General features: G+C 36.6%; 1 non-coding gene across 1 annotated transcript; it reads right to left on the reverse strand.

Moving 5' to 3' along the window:
• Positions 1 to 5,254: 5,254 nt before the first annotated feature.
• On the reverse strand, positions 5,255 to 5,418 carry LOC148939036 (U1 spliceosomal RNA). Its single transcript, XR_016143581.1, has one exon. It is a non-coding gene; the product is annotated as a U1 spliceosomal RNA (small nuclear RNA).
• Positions 5,419 to 22,102: the final 16,684 nt, after the last annotated feature.

Consider the following 22,102-nt stretch of genomic DNA (forward strand, 5'->3'; position numbering starts at 1 on the left):
TCTGGATCTTCTGAAGTGATTCCAACAGCTTTTTCGGAGCACCAGCAAATAGCGGGCATCCATATTCAGCTATGGGTCTGATGCAAGACTTGTAGAGTGAGATGATCGAGCTTGATGGAAGAAGGTTTTTGCAGTGAAGAGTAACTCCCAGCTTTCTTGCGCAGGAGGTTCTCACCCGATCAAGGTGGTTGTTCCAAGAGAGATCGGTGAAGAAATGATTCCCCAGTAGACGAAGATCGTCGACTCTCTTTATAGCGTCATTTTTGAAGATGAAACTGGGGTGTTCACGTGGCACCTTTGAACGGGTAAATAGAAGATCCTTTGTTTTCGATGCATTGAAGTTGATCATCCATGCATCGGACAGCTTCAATTTTCAAAAGATCCATCTGTAGGGAAAGGGAGGTTTGTGTTAGGTCTTCGTGTTTAGGGACGGCTGAGTGTGTCGTGGTATCGTCGGTAAAGTGACGCAGAGGGTTTGTGAGGTTGTCTCCCATCACGTTTATGTAGATAAGAAAGAGCGTAGGTCCCAAGACACTGCCCTGAGGTACCCCTGCTTTCACTGGATATTCGTGGGAAATAAACCCGTCAATAACAACCCGCAGTGAACGATCGGAAAGTAAGCTCTCAATCACTTTTAACAGACATCCACGAACACCATACACATAGTTTTTTTAGCAGGCCACGGTGCCATACTCCGTCAAAAGCTTTCGCAATGTCAAAGGATAGTAGCCTGATGTCGTATCCCATTGCCAGTAGTTCTATCCACTCCTGATACTGGGCCACTAGGCAGTCTATTGTTGAGCGTTTCCGGCGGAATCCATATTGGCGATCGCCTAGAAGGTCATTTGATACCAGGTACTGATGAAGTGTTTTATTGGAGACGCTCTCGTAGACTTTGCCAACATAGGAGAGAAGGCTAATAGTCCTGTAGGAGCCCACGCTCGTTGGATCGCCTTCTGGCTTTAGAGTAGGTATACTATGGGCGGACTTCCATGTTCGTGGGAAGGTTCCGGAGCAAAAGCACAGCCGGAAAAGCAATGACAAGGGTCCAGCTAGTTCGGCACTGCAGGACTTGAGGACAACATTTGGTATGTTGTTAGGACCCATGGCTTTGGTCACATCCAGATGTTGCAGAATGCGAAGGATCTTGGAAGCAGAAAAATTCACGCGTTCCAGGACAAATTCACGCGTTCCAGGACAGTGTCGGTTCGGTCGGTGAATTTTGGCACTTCTCTACCGTCATCTTCTAGATTCGAGAATTCGGCAAAAACCTTAGCAAGAGCTTCAGCCTTTGCCTTTGGATCTTGTACCACTGTCCCGTTACTCTGGAGAGAATGAATTGCGGTCCCCTTGGACGACGGTAAAGCCTCCTTGACAATTTTGCAACAACTCTTTGCCGAAGCAAGTTGAAGCTTGGTGGCGAATTTCTCCTTATACTGAACCCGGGACTGCCGAATCGCTCGAACTGCATCTCTGCGCGCATTTATGAATGCAATTCGGTCCTTTTCGTTCTTCGAAAGTTGCCATCGCTTGTGTGCCTTTTGCTTTGCTCGGATTGTTTTCTTACACTGGGCGTTGAACCAAGGTTGGTCCTTACTGGACACCTGGATCCGCTTTGAAGGGATATGTTTTTCGACAGAGTCAACTATGGCCTGCTGGTACTTATCTGCAGCTTTCTCTGGGCCTTCCAGGAGGAAGGCTCCACTGCTGAGAAAAAAGAGTGTTTCTCAATCCGTCCCAATCACCTCTTTTGTATAGCCAGATTGTTCGTTCATGCTTTACTGGAGGCGGAATACGTAGGTTTCCACGTACAACGACGAAAATGTGGTCACTGGTGAAAGCATGAGCGTCTACCTTAAAGGAGTCAGATGTCAGATGATTTGAAAACTTCTACTGGATTGCTAGTTGTTAATTTATTTTATGTATTTTTCTGAATCCAAAACAGGCAATTTTGGATTTTATCAAAGCAAAATACTTGCATTTGGTGAAATATGTAACTGCATTAGTAAAGTAGATCTGAAAATCGCCACTGAGCACTAGTCTTTTTTTGTTTTCTTTGTATTGACTGAGGTTATTTCGTATCTTATTGCATATAAGCTTCATAAGCCTTTTTAAAGTAAAAGCTTAGGTGGTGAACTGGATTTAGCCAATATTTCCATTTAGTTAAGATTTACCAATTTTAATATCGTCCTAAAAACTTTGATTGGCTGTCGTCTTTGAAACAGATGTCCATTATTGCTTCATTGGATGGTTTAAACCTTTAGATAAGCCATATATGATTGCAAACAGTAGGTAGGATTTTGGAACAAGGCAATTCTTGATGTTAACAAAATGTCATTATGATTGATCCTCTAAGTAGGCTATTTCCCAGAAAAGTAAAAAATGTCTTAAATGTTAAACAATCAGCATCAAACGAAACAGTAATATTTTATTGTTACTAATAGATATAACATTGAGATTAGACTTGGATAATATAGCAGGATGAAGCATCGTTTTATACAGAGCTCAACTGTCAAAAGAAGGCCCGATTCACCGAATAGTATTCGATAAGCAAATAAGAACAATAATATGATCGCTTTATGAGCAGCCTACTACCAATATTTACCTGCATCTTTTTTATTACTAGGCTAACAGATCTTTCAGACGACCAAGAAGAGACGCTTTATATACATTAACTAAAATCCCCTGTTAATTTAATATTTTCAAAGTTTCTCGACGCTTCAAAGACACCTTCAAGTGGAAAGGCCTTGTAGTGACTCCATATGGTTCTGGGAAATGTTCTTTCCCAAGTTTAGCGTTTTCTATGTCAGTTCAAAGACATAGGTTTTTTTATTCTTCATTGTAATGGCAAATGCAGGCACTCTGTCGGCTGACTCGTTTAGTAGAATGAAAGTCTTCCTGATTCCGTTAATCTTTGATATCTGCTCAAGGTCAATTGCTATACAAGGCCAGTATTGTTGTGGATTACCACGTATTGGTACATCCAGCTTTCGCAAGCTAGAGGATCGGACCCGATTGAGGTGTATGCCCGATAGGAGGTCTGATGAAAAATTCAAGTCATTCACGTATCGGTCGAAACTCTGTAATAGTTGCTGTAGTACTCTCAAAATAAATTAATATCCTTCAAGATGAGCAGTTAGGAGTAAACCCAGTTTGCCTCTCGTTTTGTTGTCTTTTTAGTTTTCACTTTGAAGTTTTCATACTTACGATCCTAAACTGGCCAGATCGGTTTTCAAGGCTATTTAAACTTATGGCAAGAGTGAGTTGTAAATTATTTGTTATGAGTGACCTTTTATGACAAGAGATACTTTGTTAATTCAATTTTTTACCTTCTATTTGCTTAATTGTTATAACATTTGCATATTCCGTTTCTTTTTTGTTCAGTGACACAAGAGGTCCATCGACTTACACTAGCACAACTCGTCGAGCTTACGCATCTCCTGATCCTTGGGGAGGTACTTCTTCAACAACCTACTCTTCAGAAGCTACTACCTCTCAAACAAGGACAGCTACAGGCTATGCAGGTACAAGAAGGAGATAGATGGCGGATTAGTCTTGTTTTATAAGCATGTGAAAATTTTAGATATATTGCTACCCTATAAAATGATTATTTATTTGCTTTTTTGAGAGGAAGTGGCGCAATTTTGGAAATAGTGGCGCTTAGTGGTCTTTTATATATCTTCTATATTTGAATTAAAATTTCTAGTTTACCAGTTCCTCCTATTGTTTCCGAATCATTCTAAATAAAGCGACCAACTTTCACAGTGAGTAGAAATTCTGCTTAAAAGAAAAAGAAGGAACTGCCTTCGAGTATTCTGTAGTCAAACTCTCTTAAGTCTCTTCACTTTGTTTTTTTAAGGGCGTAACTGAAATGCTCAAGAACTTCCGAAATTCACATAAAACACATGATACTGAGCGAAGCCAAAACTGACGCTGAGCCAAAACTTTGTGTCTGTTGAAGTTCGTTGTATAATAATGCATGTACAAAAAAAGACACACGCCCCCCCCTCTCAGTGGGCTCCATGGTTCGAAAAATGAATGCGGATGTGTAAACTTTATTAAATTTCATTCCATGTTACTATTACATATTGTTGCTTCTTCATCCAATTTTTTGAAAACCGAGCTATCTGTTCATTTTACATTCTACCGTTTGACCTAAAAGCCATACCTAAAAAATATACTATCAACCTGAACTTATGGTTCGTCTGTAGGGTATTGTACCTATCCATTCTTACGATAAAATAGAATATCTCTCTGTCCGGATGGACAGAGGTAGAGGAACGGTAGAACAGTAGGGTAAAGATAGGGTAGAAAGGGTAAGAAGGATACCTTTCTAACCAGAAGGAAGGAAAGGTAAGTCGAAGGGTATGGTATCCCTTAGCCTACCTATCAACCCGTATGCTTTTGCTACCACTAACGACTCATCGCAGCACCAAGCCGTTTGAAGTCAACACAGATGCGCGTATACTTCTCCTCCATCCCAATCTATTTAAAACCTTTCTCTTTATGCCATCCCAGGAAGTTTCCATTTCCCTTAAATCTTTCTTTATGACATCCTCCCACCACAACCATGGACGGCCTGCTTTCCGTTTAGCCCTGGAAGGTAGGCCGAAGGATAATCTTCGACAATCTGTCATCCTTCATCCGCAACACGTGCCCTAGCTATCTCAACCTTTCTCCTCTTGTTTAGATACGGTCAGTCAGCCTGGTACCAAGAACAATCAGTAGGCAAGTTCTCTGGAAAAAATCTAGCAAATCTTTATCCGCTTTTCGAGGGGCCTATACTTCAGAACTATATTTGACCAGTGTCATCACTGTAGCTTCCAATATTCTATCCTCAGCATGTTTGTCGTTTTTTTTTCATTGCCTTTCCTGTGCTTCGTATGACAAAATCCAACAAAATGATGGATTTAACAATTAGTCCATCTAAACTATTTAGAGTACTTTTAAAAATAAAATGCATCAATCATTTCCCTTAAAACAAGACTAAGAAAAACAAAATATGTTTATTTTTTGGAGAAAATTTCAGAATCATTTTCTAAAGAGTATACACTGAACTCCCTCATATGCTTGGTATTTTAGGGAAAATTCTTCCAGTAAATTTTGTAAAGTTATCAAATTGTTAGTCATTGCAAAAAGGCCCGATGGTAGATTTTATATGGTGCATTATTGTCTTAACAACAAGAAATTGCATAGTTTTTCGTTAATACTGCATAATATACGGCAGATGAAAGGGCTCGATGAAATATGTAGACAGGGGTTCGCGCAAACGCAGTCCCCCACTAGCAAAAACTAAGCTGTTGAGTTACCCTCATTTTGGATAATCACAGGTGTCAGCCATACCAAAGTGCAATGGAAATGCCTCACCCTGGGAGTGCCTTGTTCAAGATCAAGGCAGCTTCCCAGCCAGGTAAGTATGATATATTAAACTCTAAATTTTTGCTAATTACTTTCAGTATAAACTAGGTGGAGTGAAATGCGAAACAGAGGTTAAAATGTGTCAACAAACGCAAGTTTGAGAAAATTTTTCACAGTAACAACGCAATTGTCTAGATTTTTTTTTATATATAAAATTTAATTTTCATTTTATAATTTGCGGGCACTTTTTGTCTTAAAGCACATTAAGCTTTACAAAAAAAAGTTCTCACTCTATATACAAACTTTAGGTTTTGAGGCGTAGTTACAACAATCTTTTCACATGATGCCTATTTTTTGGTCCTTTTGTTTCATTTGTGTTTTTTGATTTGGAACCAAGTAGTTAAAATCTTCTTTCGTTCAAGTGCCTCTGGCAGAATTGTTATGCGCACAGGTAGATCAGATCAGCCCACCTCTCGTCCAATTTGGAAGTTAGGAAAGCTGTCATTCATTTGTCCTAGGTGTCATTTTTTTGTTACAGAAAATTGCATTTTAAACTGTGTCTCAAAGTAATTACTTGTAGCTAAAGAAATTAATGATTTTTATTATGAAGGAATTTTTTTTGATTTGTTACTAACACAATTGACCTTACGGTATGTGTTACCAAGGGCATTTCACTTTTCAAGACTAAAGTTTAGCAAGAAGACTGTATTGAAGAATAGATGGCCTTCACGCATAATTCCAGTGATTATAGTAGAATTTAAGAATAAACTTATCAAAGCACTTGCAAGATGGGGGTTGGGGGTGTATTTTTTTAAGGCTTCAACATATTATTATGTAATTTTTATTGCGTTTATATGATTCCAACAAACATTTCGAGTGGGGGGGGGGAGGTCAAAAAAAATTATCTAAAAATAAAATATTACTATAAAAAATGAAATGCAAAAAAAATAAAATAAAAAAAGTAAAGTTAATTATGGTGAGTGGTCATTAGCCGTCATTTCCATTAAAACAAGACTAAAAAAACAAAATATGTTCATTTAAGAGATACTTTGGAAAAGAACTTCAGAATCATTTTTTATAGAGTATACAAATAGTATACGCTGAACTCCCTCATGTGCTTGGTATTTTAGGCACAATTCTTCCAATAAATTTCAATCATGTAAATTTATCAAGATGCTAATCTTTTCAAAAAGGCCCAATGGTAAATTATATAAGTTGCATTACTGTTCTAACAACAAGAAATTGCATAGTTTTTCGTTGAAACTGTATAATATAAGACATATGAAAGGGCCAGAAGGAATATATAAAAAGGGGTCCGCGCGTAAGCAGTCCCCCTCTACCAAAATCTGTACTGTTGAGTTACCCTCATTTTGGGTAATCAAAAGTTTCAGCCAATCCAAAGTGTAAAGGAAACTTCTTACCCTGGGAGAGCCTCCTTCAAGATCAAGCCAGGTGATTCTTAACTCAGGATCTTTGATCTGAGCTAAAGTTTTCATCTGCGTTTAAAGAATAATAATGATTGAAGTTGTTATCCCCCCAGCTTTCCATATAGAAAATTCGAAAGAAATCAGAGCTGTTGTGGCTTTTTCAATACTATCATAGATCTAAGAAGTTTAAATCTTTTGTTAATACATGACACTGTGAGGTCGTTTTATTAATTAAGAACAAATTGAAATAGAAAGACGCTCTGTAATCCTCTTAATTTGAAGTATTTTGCCGCTTCGCGGCATACTGATTCACTTGAAATGCACAAACTGATAATTCTTCATCCAAAGATTACAGCTCAGAAATGAATAATTTTAATGCATACATAAAAGCAAAATCCGATCTGTAAAGGGCAAAATATTTACTGTTGGGAGTCACTTCAAGCAAATTATCAAACTATGCTCCTAGAAATCAAGAGGAGTCCTGTAAGTGAGAGAATGAACTCTTTAAGCAAATCTTGTGAAAAAATTCTTTTAAATTTTTTCACTTTTATAACTTTAAGAAATCAAAAATTAATTAAGATTTTAAGGAATAAATATCAGCATATGTATGTTATACTGACCAGTGGCGTAAATTCAGAAAAATTCTGGGGGGGGGGGGCAAGATTTTTGTTACCTAACAGAATAAAAATTTAAAAATTTCACTTTTAATGTTTGTGGAAATTAAAAAAATATTTTTATTATATTCTGTTAAAAAAAAAAAAAACACAAAAAAATTTTTAATTGGTGAAATTTTCTAATTCAGAGCGAGTGGATGGCTTGGAAAGAGCATTTCCTGCCGCAAAGTAGCGGATATTTTTGAAATATTATCCAAAACTGTATTATCCCTTATATTGGACCTCTTAGACTCCTTTTTAGGGAAGCAAATTACTTAAAAACATATATTGTGCTGTGAAAGATCTAAGCCAAAAAAGAAAATTTATAATTAGGAAATGTCATTTTGTTTTGTTAAGAATTGAATTGAGTGAAGGCCTAGAACAGGGTTTTTTGGCGCGAAGCGCACTGGCGGAAATGAAAAATAAAACCTGGGGAGGGGCAAATTCCATGTCTCAATAGGCAGCCTCAAGTGGGTTGAATTAGCAAAAATCCAAGGGAGGGGGAAATCGAGCCAAATTAAGCGGTAGCCAAATTAAAATTCTTTGGATAAAGTTTAGAACACAATTCGATATACAAAAATTCAAGTACATAAACACAATTAAGCAAATAAATCATAAATTTGTTTGCATCACGACTGAAGTATCCAGAGAGAGCCACTATTCTAATGGGAAACGTCGTTGCTTCAGGGAAGCAAACTTGTCGACGGCAATGTTATAATCTATCTTTTTCGCTTTTTCCGGCTATGTTGCTATAACTAACAAATCGCTAAGTCGCTCATCAGTCATGGTTGTTCTGAGATATGTCTTAAACCTCTTAAGCGTTGAAAAAAAATCTCTCGTTAGAGGCAGTTGAAACGGGGAGCGTCAAAGAAATTTCGAAAGCTTCCGAGATGACAGCAAAGGCGTCTTTGTTCATGTAGAGGTAGGCAAGAGCTTTTGATGGGCATTCTGGTTTCATCCTTTGTAAATAAGATTTTGCCAAGGCTATCTCCGACCCAAACTTCAACTCATTTACTAATAATGTAGGAAAGTCACGTACAAAGTCTTGTATTAGACGTGCATCCAGGAACTTCGGTGAACTTGGCTCAAACGCTTCTAAGCCTTGGATTACTGAGGAGTTTTCACCAAACCTTTGTCTCTGCTCCGAAGTTACTCGGTTGACTATGAAGTATAAAATGTCCGACCTATAAGTTTGAAAAATGTCAAGATCCTCTTCTGTTCGATTTCTTGCTCTGGCACCGACAGTGGTTTCGACGTAAAAATCGAGAAGGCGTCTGCTTATAGCAACCGAGCGTCTAGGCTTCTCTATTTGGATTGAGAACTGCTTGCATAAGCTTTTCGTTGCTTCGACCATCTTAAACCAACGCTCTTCAGATCGGAGCTCTAGAACCTGTTGTTGAACTGCTTGAAGCCGAGAATTTACGCCTGAAAGAACGAGCCTCTGGGACTGGAGTTGTCTGGATGCAATATCTATCGGACCGAGGATACTGCTCATTATTTCAAGAATGAGCAAGAATTTGGCATCAATTGTTGCCAGCAACCCAGAAGCTTCAGAACGGTCCTCTGTTGAATTGGCTTCATCCGAAATAACCCTTAATGTTTCGAGAATAGCACCTAAACGTCCGGATTTTCTGAATTGAGGAAAACCAATAGCACCATCGAGTGTCGGCTAGTCGCTCGAGCTCAATCTTCTTTTCTCCGCGTTCTTGTTGGGTTCGAAGGAAAAGTTCGTGACGTGGCGCACTTCGGCTGAGAAAGACATATAATGCCTGAATGCAAGAAAAGAAGTTTCTAACCACTGGACAAGAAGCTATTGACTGCACAAGCACAAGATTTAGGCGATGGGCGTGACAATGAATATACCTAGCTTGTAGTGCAAATCCTTTAAGAATAGCCTGAACACCAGTACATGCGCCGCTCATGACACTCGCACCATCATAGCATTGAGCCACACAGGTGCTCCAATCCAGTTCGTGCTTTTCAACAAGATCCTTGATTGCATTAGCAAGGGATGCAGCATCTAATTGTTCAAGATGTGTACTTCCGAATGTCTCCTCGCGGATGATAGCATTACTATCAATAAACCGAATAATTAAACCAAGCTGCTCTTTTTTCGACAGATCTTTCGTTTCATCTGCGCAGATTGCCCAATATTTCTTAATAGAGTATCTTATTTGTTCTCGCAAGAGGTCAGCCAGTATGCTTATAAGACTATTTTGGTAGTCGGGTGCCACACTCAATTGCTTTATATTTGGTCCAGCTGCGATTTGCTTCGATATGAGCTTCTGAAGCCTCGTGTTTTTCAATCCTTTCGAATAGCTTTTTCCAGTTATTCATTCCTGTGTCGACAAACACTACATTATCAGAAGTATTTCCATGATTTCTTGTTAAGGAAAAGTGCCGACAGCAAAAGCAGTAAATGGCGTCTTCTTTAATAGAGTATTCTACCCATGTTTTTTTCTCATAGGCTTTAGCAGAAAAACGGAGACGGTTTGTTTTGGGGTATTCGGCTAGCTTTGGCTGGTTGGGTTCCTCCCTTTTATGGTGGGAGATGTCAAGATTGCCTCTCAATATCGTATCCGATGCATCGGCTACACTTCCACCCAAAAAAAAATCCAGTGCTTTCGCTTTTAAACGTTTTAACTTTATTCAGAGGCCGATAGCTCTGAAAGAAATAATAATAGTGAATTTTAATAATGATTCCTTGGAGGACGAATTTTCGGATGAAAGAGGAATTGGAAATGAAATTGAATTTCAACCGTGTACTGGAGATGAAATTCTGAAGGTTGTGAAAACAATCAAATCTAATTCAGCAGGGAAAGATGGAATTAATTTGAAGGCTTTTAAATCAGTGATGTGTTATTTAATACCATGTTTCGCCCACATAATCAATCTTTCCCTGGAAACTGGGGTATTCCCCGATGCGCTTAAAAGGGCAAAAGTCATCCCTCTCCATAAAGGTGGGTCTAAACTAGATATCAAAAATTATAGACCTATATCAATCCTTCCCCTGTTTTCAATAGTATTTGAAAAAATTGTGCATAAAAGGCTATATGATTACCTTACGAAAACAGGGATGTTAAGTGAAACTCAGTTCGGCTTTAGGAAAGGTCACTCGACGTCGGACGCCGTGTATTCTCTCTGTGATATTGTAAATAGATGCTTTGAACGTGGTGAAATCTCTTTGACTGTTTTTATTGATTTTAGAAAGGCGTTTGATACAGTGGATTTTAAAGTTTTACTCATACGTCTATAGTCCCTTAGAGTTCGTGGTAATTATCTGAAATGGCTTGATAGTTTTTTAAGTGGAAGATCTATTCCAGTTGTTTTAAATGATGTATTTTCTTCTCCCTATAAAGTGAAGTGTGGTGTACCTCAGGGATCTGTCTTGGGACCACTTTTGTACCTTGTGTATGTTAATTCAATGCGTTTTTACTTACCGGAGTGTTTTATCACGACTTTCGCGGATGATACTGCTTTAACTATGTCTAGTCGAATGGTTGATGATCTATTGTTTAAAGTAAATAGGGTTTTAAAGTCATTTTATGTATTTACAAGTTTCAGCCTTTTTTCAGTGAGTGTTAAAAAAACTAATTTTATAATTTCTAGGAGAGTTGGTAAGCCTCCGAGTGTTGATGGAGAGATATTTTTTAATGGTAAGCCTTTGTCACAGGTGCATGAGGTGCGTTATTTGGGCTTCCAGCTAGATTGTAATTTGTCTTGGAAGCACCATAGTGATCTTGTTGCAGCTAAAGTTGCTAGAGGTCTGGGAATTTTGTGTCGTTTGAAGCATTTTTTACCTTTATCGGTTCTTTTATTATTGTATCATAGTATTGTTGCGCCTTATATGTCTTATGGTTGTGTCAATTGGTCTAGCAATTTTTATGCAAATTTCAAAAGAGTGCAGATTTTACAAAATAAAACAGTACGTCTTCTTGGGAATTATATAGAAAATGTGAATGATACCGCGTCATGTTTAAAAAAATTAAGAGAGCTTAACATTGGTCAGATTTGCGATTACCAAGCTGCTATTTTTGCCTATAGATGTTGGAATGATGTATGTCCTCCAGTTTTTACAAATTTTTTTCGCGTAAATAGTTCATAGTTCTCGTAATAGGCTTTTTGAGCCTTACCCGGGAGGTTGCTTGTATATAGTTTATTTTGTAATTAGTAGTAAATAAAGCAAGTCAAGTCAAGTCAAGTGTAAATTATTTCATTCTATTTTTGTTCATTTTGAGTTTAATATAGTTCCTTAATTTTTTATGAAAAACTTATTTTAAGGAAAATTTCTTATCCTCTATACATCCTCTAGTTTTTTATATGCATCCTCTAGTTGACCTGATAAATAAAAGTTGATACCATTCCCAAACAATTATATCTTTGCTCTTTTAAACCTCGATACAATCACACTCTTTTGATTTACTAAATTTTTTGTTGGCAACCAGTATACAAGCAGTTTGTTTTGATATAATTTTAAAGTAATATTTAGTTTTTAAGCATAATGGGCAAATTACATAACTGTGGAGGGTTGACCTACTCAATAATCCTAGAGAGATATAGTTACTAGACCATTCGGCTACGCTGAACAAAATTGCTGTCTTAAAATTTTGATTGGAAGTGTCTGGAAAATTATGAGCTAAAGAGGAGGGCTGATTGCCCTCCAATCACTACTGACTCTTAAGAGGGCACAAGAACTTTTAATTCACAATAAAGTCAGATCCTTTAAAATATCAATGATGTTACTAGCTATGGTAGAGCATCGCTGTCTATGTCCTTATATGCCCTGTAGTGCTTATAAGTAGAATGCATCTAAGGAATTTGCTTAAAACTATAGGAATTCCCATACTATTTGCTTGAAGCTCTACACCTTTTAAAAGAGGGTGAGTACCCCCTCATACCTATGTTATACTTCTAACGGTTTATGTTCCTTGGTACCTTTCCAAGCAAAGTGAACAAACAGGTTTTGGAAGTACGATTTGATTGTATAACGCACCAAGAATTGTTTTTGAGTCGACACCCATTTTTGTAGGGCCAATCAGAGAGAGCGGAGGTTACTCCATATAAAATAACTTGATTGGTAATTGGATTCGAATAAAATGAGTTATTTTCGTTGTAATTCATATTAGTAAGAGACTTGAATTCAGAGAGAATAGTTTATTTGAGACGATATTAGTAGTGAAATTTACACTATTGGAGGTTGATGGTGGAGCCGGCAGCAGCAAAGATATACCAGTACAAAACATGGCTGTGGAAATAACAGGAGGCTGTAGACTTTGCCTTGAATGGGATGATATGTATGCTAGATATGTGATATCATTGAGCAAATTTGAAATGGAGTGTTTGAACAGTGTTGTCAATTTAAAATAGGGTCTAACGTTATAGTATACTAAAAAGTTGATACTAAGAGTATAGGGAAATAATATATTTATAATAATTAATTTTATAAAAAACATAATAATTCATTGAAATTAATGTATTAAGTTTTTTTTGTTTACTAACCTTAAAGTATAATAACCCCCCCCGACCCTAACCACCAGAAACCTCGACCCCCAAAGGTCCCCTATCCCTAAACTCAAAGTGGGCCCCCTCCCCTCCAACTTCTTGCCCCACCCCCATTTTTCTGAATTTTTTTTTTATTTTTTTTAAAGTTTGTTTTAACTTTTTTTTCTTATTTTTTTTTACATGACATATTTTTTCAAATTTTTTTATATATCTTAGAATTTAACGAAACATAATTTAAATATAAAAAATTCAAATTTAATATTTTACAACTTCAAAATTGGACTGATATATATATGTGTGTCGCGACTTTTACTATTAGAAAAATATTGTTTGTAGTAGCACTTTTTTTTATTGGGCTAAATTTTATTTTTTTGACTTCGAAATTATTAAACTTTTTTTCTTTTTTTTACGTATCTTAAAATGACATAAAATATGCTTATGGTTCTAACAAGTGTAATCTATGCTTGCCCAGAGACATGATGCGGCTGCCCCCCCCCATTTTTTTATTTTTTTTAAAGTTTTTTTAACTTTTTTTTTTTTTTTTTTTACATGATGTATTTTTTCAACTTTTTTTTAAATTTATTTGTATTAGATTAAAAATAATCAAAAAAATAAAATTTAAATTTAATATTTTAAAAAATAAAAATGATACTGTTATTGATCGTTTCGTAATTACATGTAATATTATAAAAATAATGTTTTTAGTATCACTTTTTTTATTGAACTAAAATTTTTTTGGTGTTAGTAATTATTAAACTTTTTTTTAAATATCTAAATAATATGAGAAAAATATACTGAAATTTTAGTTTAAAAATTTAAAAACCTATTCGTGTTAATACAAATAATCATATTTATGATGAATGATTGTTTTAATTAAAAATTTATTAATTAAAAAAAAACTATTTTTTTAAATATTTTGTCTTTTTAATTTTAAATTATTAATCTTTTTTTAAATTTTTTTAATATTTTTCTTAAATATATTATATTTAAATTAAAAATTATTAAAAAATAAAAAATTATAATTTAATATTAATAAGAAAACACCCACCCATAATAACATTCTAAAAATAGTTAGAGAGGAAATAACACATATAAATACATGTAGTCATAAAAAATCAAATAGAAATACATTACTTGTTAAATCTCACAAACCTGCAAAGAAATCGAGTAACTAGTTGATAGATTGAGACAAAAAAATAAACCAACAACTATTAATACCAAAAACACGCGACATACCAGAATTGTACTCTGAACAAAGCCGAACAGACACCCGCGTTTGAATATTGAGATATACAAAACACAATAAACATAAGAATAATGAGCCCACCACACATAATACTAAATAAATTTTAATGATAACACCCCCGCACACAAACATTTAGAAATATATATATATACAACCGATCAATATCATAATTATATTGACAAAAAAACAACTGAATACTATCAATACACCACACTGACATAGATGGCAAAAGTGATATTTCTAACCACAGCAAATCCAAACAAAAGTTTTGAAAAAACACCAGATAATTAAAAGAACTCAAAATCTAACACACCCTTTTAATATGAGTGAGAGAGAAATTTATACACCCAACCAGACACACATGCACATGGACTGATATAGAGACAACACATACCCCACATTGGAGTCAGTCACCAACAAATATAAATACCGTGAGATTTATAATAAAACACACGACCGGACCCCCAGTGGCAAATACTGAGAGAGAACAAAACAAATACAAAGACGAATATTAAGACACAAAAAAACAGAAAGAAATGCATCTGAAAAATAGAATATCCGCCCAGACACTCGGGCGAAAAACAGTGAGAGAAACCAAAACAAATACAAATAATTATATTCAGACGCACAAAACCGAGAAAGACATGCATTGGAATAAGCAAACAACCACCCAGACACACAGGCAAAAAGAGTGAGAGAGATAAAAACACATACAAATACGTAGATTTAGACACAACAACCGATATAGACAGGGAGTGTACCCCGCGACGGCGCATACTTAGTGAGAGAGACATGCTAAGTCAACATGACCCAGACACAGAGGCAGAAACAGTGTGAGAGAGACAAAAACACATACAAATACGTGGATTCAGACACACAAACCTATAAATAAATGGATGTTAATAATAAAAACACCTCACATACACTCCTTAACAATAGGTTTTTTTAAACTAACAAAAACAAACATTAGATTAAAACACACAAACAGAGTCTGAACATAATGTTTCTCAGCAAAAAACAATACATAAACAACGAAACATGTATTTTTATATATACAAACTAAAGAACATTATTTTATACATACAACCACCCATCTCCATAACATACTTTTTCTAATAAAGTACCCCCCAGACACGCCGGCCCATAGTGTTAGAATGACAGAAAACAAAAAAAAAATTAGAGAAAGTCAAACAAAACAAGACAGACATAAAGTTGAATTACACAACAACCCAACGTACAAACCTTTGCAAATACTGAGATATTACCAAACAACTCCTACTCATTTGATTAAGAAAAACAACCCGAGAAATTACATCATATTTCTAATATACTCCCCGCCAACAACAACGGTCAAAAAAAATGTTTAGATACGAAAAAGAAAAAAGAGTAGGATATTCATTCGAAAACACCCGATACAAAAAAGACTGGTCCTACGCACACCACCTCCCAGCCACCCAGACACAACTAATGATAGATATAAACACACAAGAAACAAATTATATATATAAAAAACAAAATATAGATACCTTGATTTAACAAAGCGACTTATCCTACTGATTGATAGATACAGTATCATTAAAAATTTCACAGACACAGAGTCATAAAGAGAGAGAGAGAGACACAAAACAATACACATCATTATATTCAAACACAAACACCGAGAAAGACATGCAGTGTAATAAGAAAAAACCCTCCCAGACACACAGGCAAAAGAGTGAGAGAGACAATACACATACAAATACGTAGATTCAGACACACAATCCGAGAAAGACATGCATTGGAATAAGCAAAAAACCGCCCAGACACACAGACAAAAAGAGTGAGAGAGATAAAAACACATGCAAATACGTAGATTCAGTCACGCAAACCGAGAATGACATTCATTGTAATAATCAATTACCCACCAAGACACACAGTAAAAAAGAGTTAGAGAGAAATAAAACAAAACAAAACGTAGATTCAGTCCCCCAAACCGAGACAGACATGCATATTATTATTCAAACACCCGCCCCCACCCCCCGTAAGACATATTTAGAGAGACAAAAAACACAAAAACAAAATAATATTCATTCACAAAAACAGAGACATAAATGCATTTGAATCAGCAAGCACCCGTCTAGACACAGGACCAATGTGTTAGAGATAAAAACACACATACAAATACGTAGATTAAGTCACACCAACTAAGAAAGACATGCTTTGTAATAAGAAAACACCCATAAAGACACACAGGAACACATAGTCACAGAGACAAAAAAACATACAAAGACGAAGATTAAGAAACAAAAAACGAGAAAGTCCTGCAGGTGACAACGAAAACACCCGCCCCTGACGTAGCGGCACAACGTGTCAGAGATAAGCACAAAAGCACATACAAATACTTATATTATGACAAACAAACTGATAACGAGATGATTTGTACTAAGAAAACACCCGCACAGACACACAGGCAAAAAGACTGAGAGAGAGAAAATCACATACAAAGACGTAGATTTAGAAACAAAAACCTAGAAAGAAATTGAGTGTACCCCGCGACGGCGCATACATAGTGAGCGAGACTTGCAAAGTCAACATAGCTTTATTTCATTTTTAAGGTTAGTTTATACTAGGTTACGTGCGCGGTTTTTGTGTCTGAATCTGACTTTGAATGTCTCTCTCACTAGGTATGCGCCGCCGCGGGGTACACACCATGTCTTTCTCAGTTTTTGTGTCTAAATCTACGTATTTGTATGCGTTTTTGTCTCTCTTACTCTTTTTGCCTGAGTGTCTGGGTAGGTGTCTGCTTATTCCAATGCATGTCTGTCTCGGTTTTTGTGTCTTAATCTATATATTTGTTTTTGCTTTTGTCTCTCTTGCTTTTTTCTCCTCAGTGTCTGGGCGGGTGTTTGCTTATTCCAATGCATGTCTGTCTCGGTTTGTGTAACTGAATCGACGTATTTGTATGTGTTTTTGTCTCTATCACTCTTTTTGCCTATATACTAAATATACTAAAGAAAATTTCCTTTTTCTTTAGTATATTTTCTTCTCAACAGCCCCAATTCTAGGCTTATTCTGATTGGACATCGACTATACAGCTAATTGAAAATAGTACAGTCTATATATAAAGAAAAAAACCTTAGCCAAGCATTATATATTTAAAAAAATGTCTAGCCAACTAGGAGGCTAATATGAACGACCGTGTATATATATATATATATATATATATATATATATATATATATATATATATATATATATATATATATATATATATATATATATATATATATATATATATATATATATATATATAATACAATCTTTAAATTAGCCAACTGGTTGGCTATTAGATCTCACCTATATATACATTGCAGCCTTAGTTAGCCAACTAGTCAGCTAATTATATATATATATATATATATATATATATATATATATATATATATATATATATATATATATATATATATATATATATATATATATATATATATATATATATATATATATATATATATATATATATTATATTAGCAGTATTTCTGGTATACCTAATTTGTGCTATAATTTAGTACAAAAATTTTCTCTTTTTTTCTATTCCTGGGACGCCCCTAGGACAACTTGCCTTAGCAAGTTCATGGGGAGGCTAGAAGATTTAGTTGAAAGACTTGTTTTTTTCATGTATTATATATTTACATACATGTATGCATTTTGTCAAGTTCTATTTTTTTATCAATAAATTAAACTAAACTAAAAAAAAGAATCTTAAATACCCCGGGGGTAAAACTTATAACCTTCTCTCTCAGGCTCTGGTGGTTTGTATCAACCTCAAAAGCCTAGTTATACTACCTTTGAAAAATTTGGAATAAAAGGAATTTATCAAAAGATCATTGGGCTGCATCTCAGGAAAACACGACGCGTTTGTGTGTGTGTGTGTGTGTGTGTTTGGGAAGAGGGGGTAGCTGAGCTTCGATAATTTTGACTCTTAAAAAGGGCACTATAAAGAATTCGGACCAATCAAATGAAGCCCCAACACCGCACATCCCCCCCCCCTGTTTATAACACCCTTAGGTGCCCCACGCCCATAACTTACACCGCGGGCACGGCGCGCGGTAGGGGGGCGGGAGGGGGTTGTATTCCTCAACTACGTTGAATAGAATTGTTATCTCCAAGTCTTGACTGGAGGTGCTAAGGTAAAGGCTGAGCGTAGAGGGGGGGCTGTTAGATCGTAAATAAAATTTAATCTTATATATATCAATATAAAGTAAAAGGTCAAATCAAATAAGCCGGATCTGATGTTTATAAGGCCGCCCATTTAATAAAAACCTTATATTCCCTCATAAAATAAATTCCAAACCTATCCCCAGGGTGCTGGGGGTTGTGTCATCTCTAGAGACATTATTGTATGTTCTTTGGACTATTTTGAAAAAAAATGTTATCTCATAATTTCAACCAGATGCGATCGGTGAAAGGAGGGGTTGTAGGAGAGGGGGAGAGGCTAAATGCCATACATCACTTTTTGTGCTTAAAAAGGAACTAGAACTTTTAATTTTCAACCAAGTGAGCCTCTTCTAAAGGTAAACAACCATCCCTTCCATAAAAACCTTAAATACCGCCTGGGCATAACTTACACTCCCAATCTCTGGGGTTTGTTTCAACCAAAAAATTCTTGTCATATGATACTTTTAATTTTGTTAATATAATGTATCTAGAATATTTTCTCGTTGTTGATTATCGGGCCACTACTACGCGCGTGTGTGTGTGTGTGGGGGGGGGTCGCTATACACCCATAACATCTACTATGAAAAGATCAATAGAGCGTATGTTTAAAAAACCAATGAGCCACCTTCGAAGTTTATATGCCCACGGTTTCTATAAAAACCTTATGTGCCCCCAGGGATTAACGTACAACCCGTGCCCTGTGGGCTGGGGGTACGTGTCATCTGCACACACATAAGGTCCAGACATTTAAAATACTTGGTACAACAGGGAGATCAAAACATGTGGAGGGGAAGTGTTTGGAGAAATACGGGGCGGGGGGCGTCATTTGCCCTCTGATCACTTTCTACTAATAAGAAAGGCACTAGTCCTCTCAATTTGCAATCGAATGAGCCCTTTTTGAAGCTTCTACAACATTTTTTTTTATAAAAACCTAATATGCCCAAGGGTATAACTTACAACCAGTGTCCTGACGGCTATGGGGGGGGGGTTGTCATCATCAAATAAATAATGTCAATCAATGAACACTACGTGTAAAACCCTCGCACTAGAAACCGGTTTAGAGGCCATGTGTTGGAAACTGAGATGAGTGGGGTGAGTCTCCCTCAGATTACTTTCGATTGTTAAATAGGGCACGATCTCTCTCAAGGTAAAATCGAATGAGACCTTGTTGAAATTTTTATGACAACGCAGTCTATAAAATTATCAGGTGACCCAAGGCAGAAATTACACCCTTCGCCCATAGAGCGGTTGGGAGGGGTTGTCACACTCAAAGACGTAATTTTCGTACCCTTTAACTACGTTCAAAAAAAGTGCTAAATCACACTGTTGATCTAAAATGTGTCGGGAACTGAGGGGCGTGGGTGGGGAGGGGGATGGACTTTCGCCATCCGATCGCTTCTGACTGTGAATAAGGGCGCTAGCCCTCTCAATTCCCAATTCAATGAACCATTTTTGAAGATTCTACGAAAACATTTTCAATAAAAACCTTATATGCCCAGGGCATAACTACCCCCCTGGGCTCTGGGGACTCTGGGGGGTGTGTCATCCTCAGACATAATGTCCTTAGCTGTAAGATATATTTAACAAAATGGATATCTCCATATAATCCATTTGAAATGAATTTTGATTGCATGTTTTTGGGAAAATGGTGGGCGTGAGAGGGGGGCTAGTTGCCCTCCAATCACTTTCGACTATTAAAAAGGGTACTCCCCCTTTCAATTTCCAATCGAATGAGCCTTTTTTAAGTTTCTACGACAACGCTTTCTATAAAAAACTTTATATTCTCCCAAGGCTTAACTTACATTACTTGCCCTGAGTGCTGTGGGGGGGGGGGGGGTTGTCATCATGTCATAACTAATGTCATGAACTTTAAAATACGTTGAACATCAGGACTAACTAAAAATTTGGATTGTATGTGTGGGGTGAAAAGGCAGGTTTGAGAAGGGGGTTAGGGGCCCTCTAATCACTTTCGACTATTAAAAATAGTTCTAGCCCTTTCAATTTAACATCGAATGTGCCCTTTTTGAAGTTTCTACGACAACGCTTTCTATATAAACCTTATATGAACCTAGGGAATAACTTACCAACTCTTGCCCAGAGGGCTGTGGGGGTAGTGTAATTTACAAAGGGCTGTGGGGGTAGTGTAATTTCAATGACAAAATTTCCGGATCTTTCAACTATGTTAAACAAAATCGCTATCTCAAAACTTTGATTGAGTATGTTTGGGGAAATAGTGGGCACGGAAGGGTTGTTAGTTACCCTCCAATCAATGTCGACTATTGAAAAGGGTACTAACCCTTTCAATTTCTAATCGAGTGAGCCCTTTTGGAAGTTTCTACGACAACTTTTTCGATGCGAAGTGTCCTGGTCTAAAAGAAAAGAAAAACAAAAAATGAATAAATAATACCGTGTGCCCACATGGTTATTTAATTAGGCATTGCCATTTTGCTGCCTATTTTTCCAAATATATAATACGCATTTATTTTACCCCGCAAAAGGTTGGCGCCTGAGAAACTGTTTCTCTAAATTGGGGGGAAGCCCCCCCCCCCTAAAGAAAAGACTCAGCAAGAAATCTTTATTAAAATAGCATCATCAGATTCGATCTATCAGAGAATCCTAATGTTGAGGAACCAAGCTCATATGTTCAAAAATGTGGAATTTTGTATCTTTTGCCAGAAGAAACATCACGGATGCGCGTTTAATTATTTTTTTCCCCCGGGGATGATCGTATAGAACCAATGGTCCTAGAATGTGATGACAGGGTTCATTCAAACGGAAGAAAAAAGTTCTGGGCCCTTCTTAAGTGACCAAAAAAGATGGGAGAGCAGCTAAACGCCGTCCCACACCCCTTTGTCCCTCAAAGTCGTCTTTTCAAAATGTGAGATAGCCCTTTTGTTCAGCATATTTGAAAGGTTTAATAATTATGCCTTTGGGGATAACCACAGCCCCTAGGGAAAGGGCTGTAAGCTATTAAATTTACCCAGTGTTTACGTATAATATTTGTTACTGGGAAGTATGCAGACATTTTCCGGGGGTGGGATTTTTACTTGTGGCGATTTTCCCCGGTTTGGAGGTTCGGTTGGGAGGGAAGCTTTCTGGGAGAGACCTTTTCTGAGGAATTCAACACTGGGGGAATTTGCCAGAATTCTTCAACGAAATTCTTTTTATTTGTCTAACCTTCTCTTTGCCGACTCAACTTTACATGTGAAGATATTCCACGGGGATTGTCTGGGGAAATATTTCAGCGAAGTTTGAATTCTCTGGATTATTTTTTTTCGTGTGGGGGGTGAGGATTTTCCACGGTAGGGATTTTTCCTGGGGGAATTTTGTGCAGGAGTAACTTTCCACTGAAGGGTGATGGGATTTTCAGCATGATTTGAAAAAGGATCAGAAATGTAAGTCTTTTTCAAGTGAAAACAGGCTATTGAGAATGTTTCAGGTGGAATTGTCGGCAAGAAATATCCCGGGGGAATTTTTAGCGACGATGGAGTTGTTCGGCTTTAATTTTCCGAGGAGGGGTTATCTTAAGTGGTAGAAACTTTCCATGGAGAAGTTTTAGATGGACAGAGTGACTTGTACATTGAGCGGGAGCCGGATTTTCCGCCATTGCTTTAAAAAAGATTAGACCTTAAATTTAAAAATATACTTTCAAGTGAAAGTAAGGAGCAAATTAAAACCTAAACCGAACGGAATTTACTGAACGTAATATGCGGGGG

The sequence above is a fragment of the Artemia sp. Qi Xiang Cuo genome, unplaced genomic scaffold (genome assembly GCF_049724085.1).
Source record: "Artemia sp. Qi Xiang Cuo unplaced genomic scaffold, ASM4972408v1 HiC_scaffold_22, whole genome shotgun sequence".
In the NCBI taxonomy this organism is placed as follows: domain Eukaryota; kingdom Metazoa; phylum Arthropoda; class Branchiopoda; order Anostraca; family Artemiidae; genus Artemia; species Artemia sp. Qi Xiang Cuo.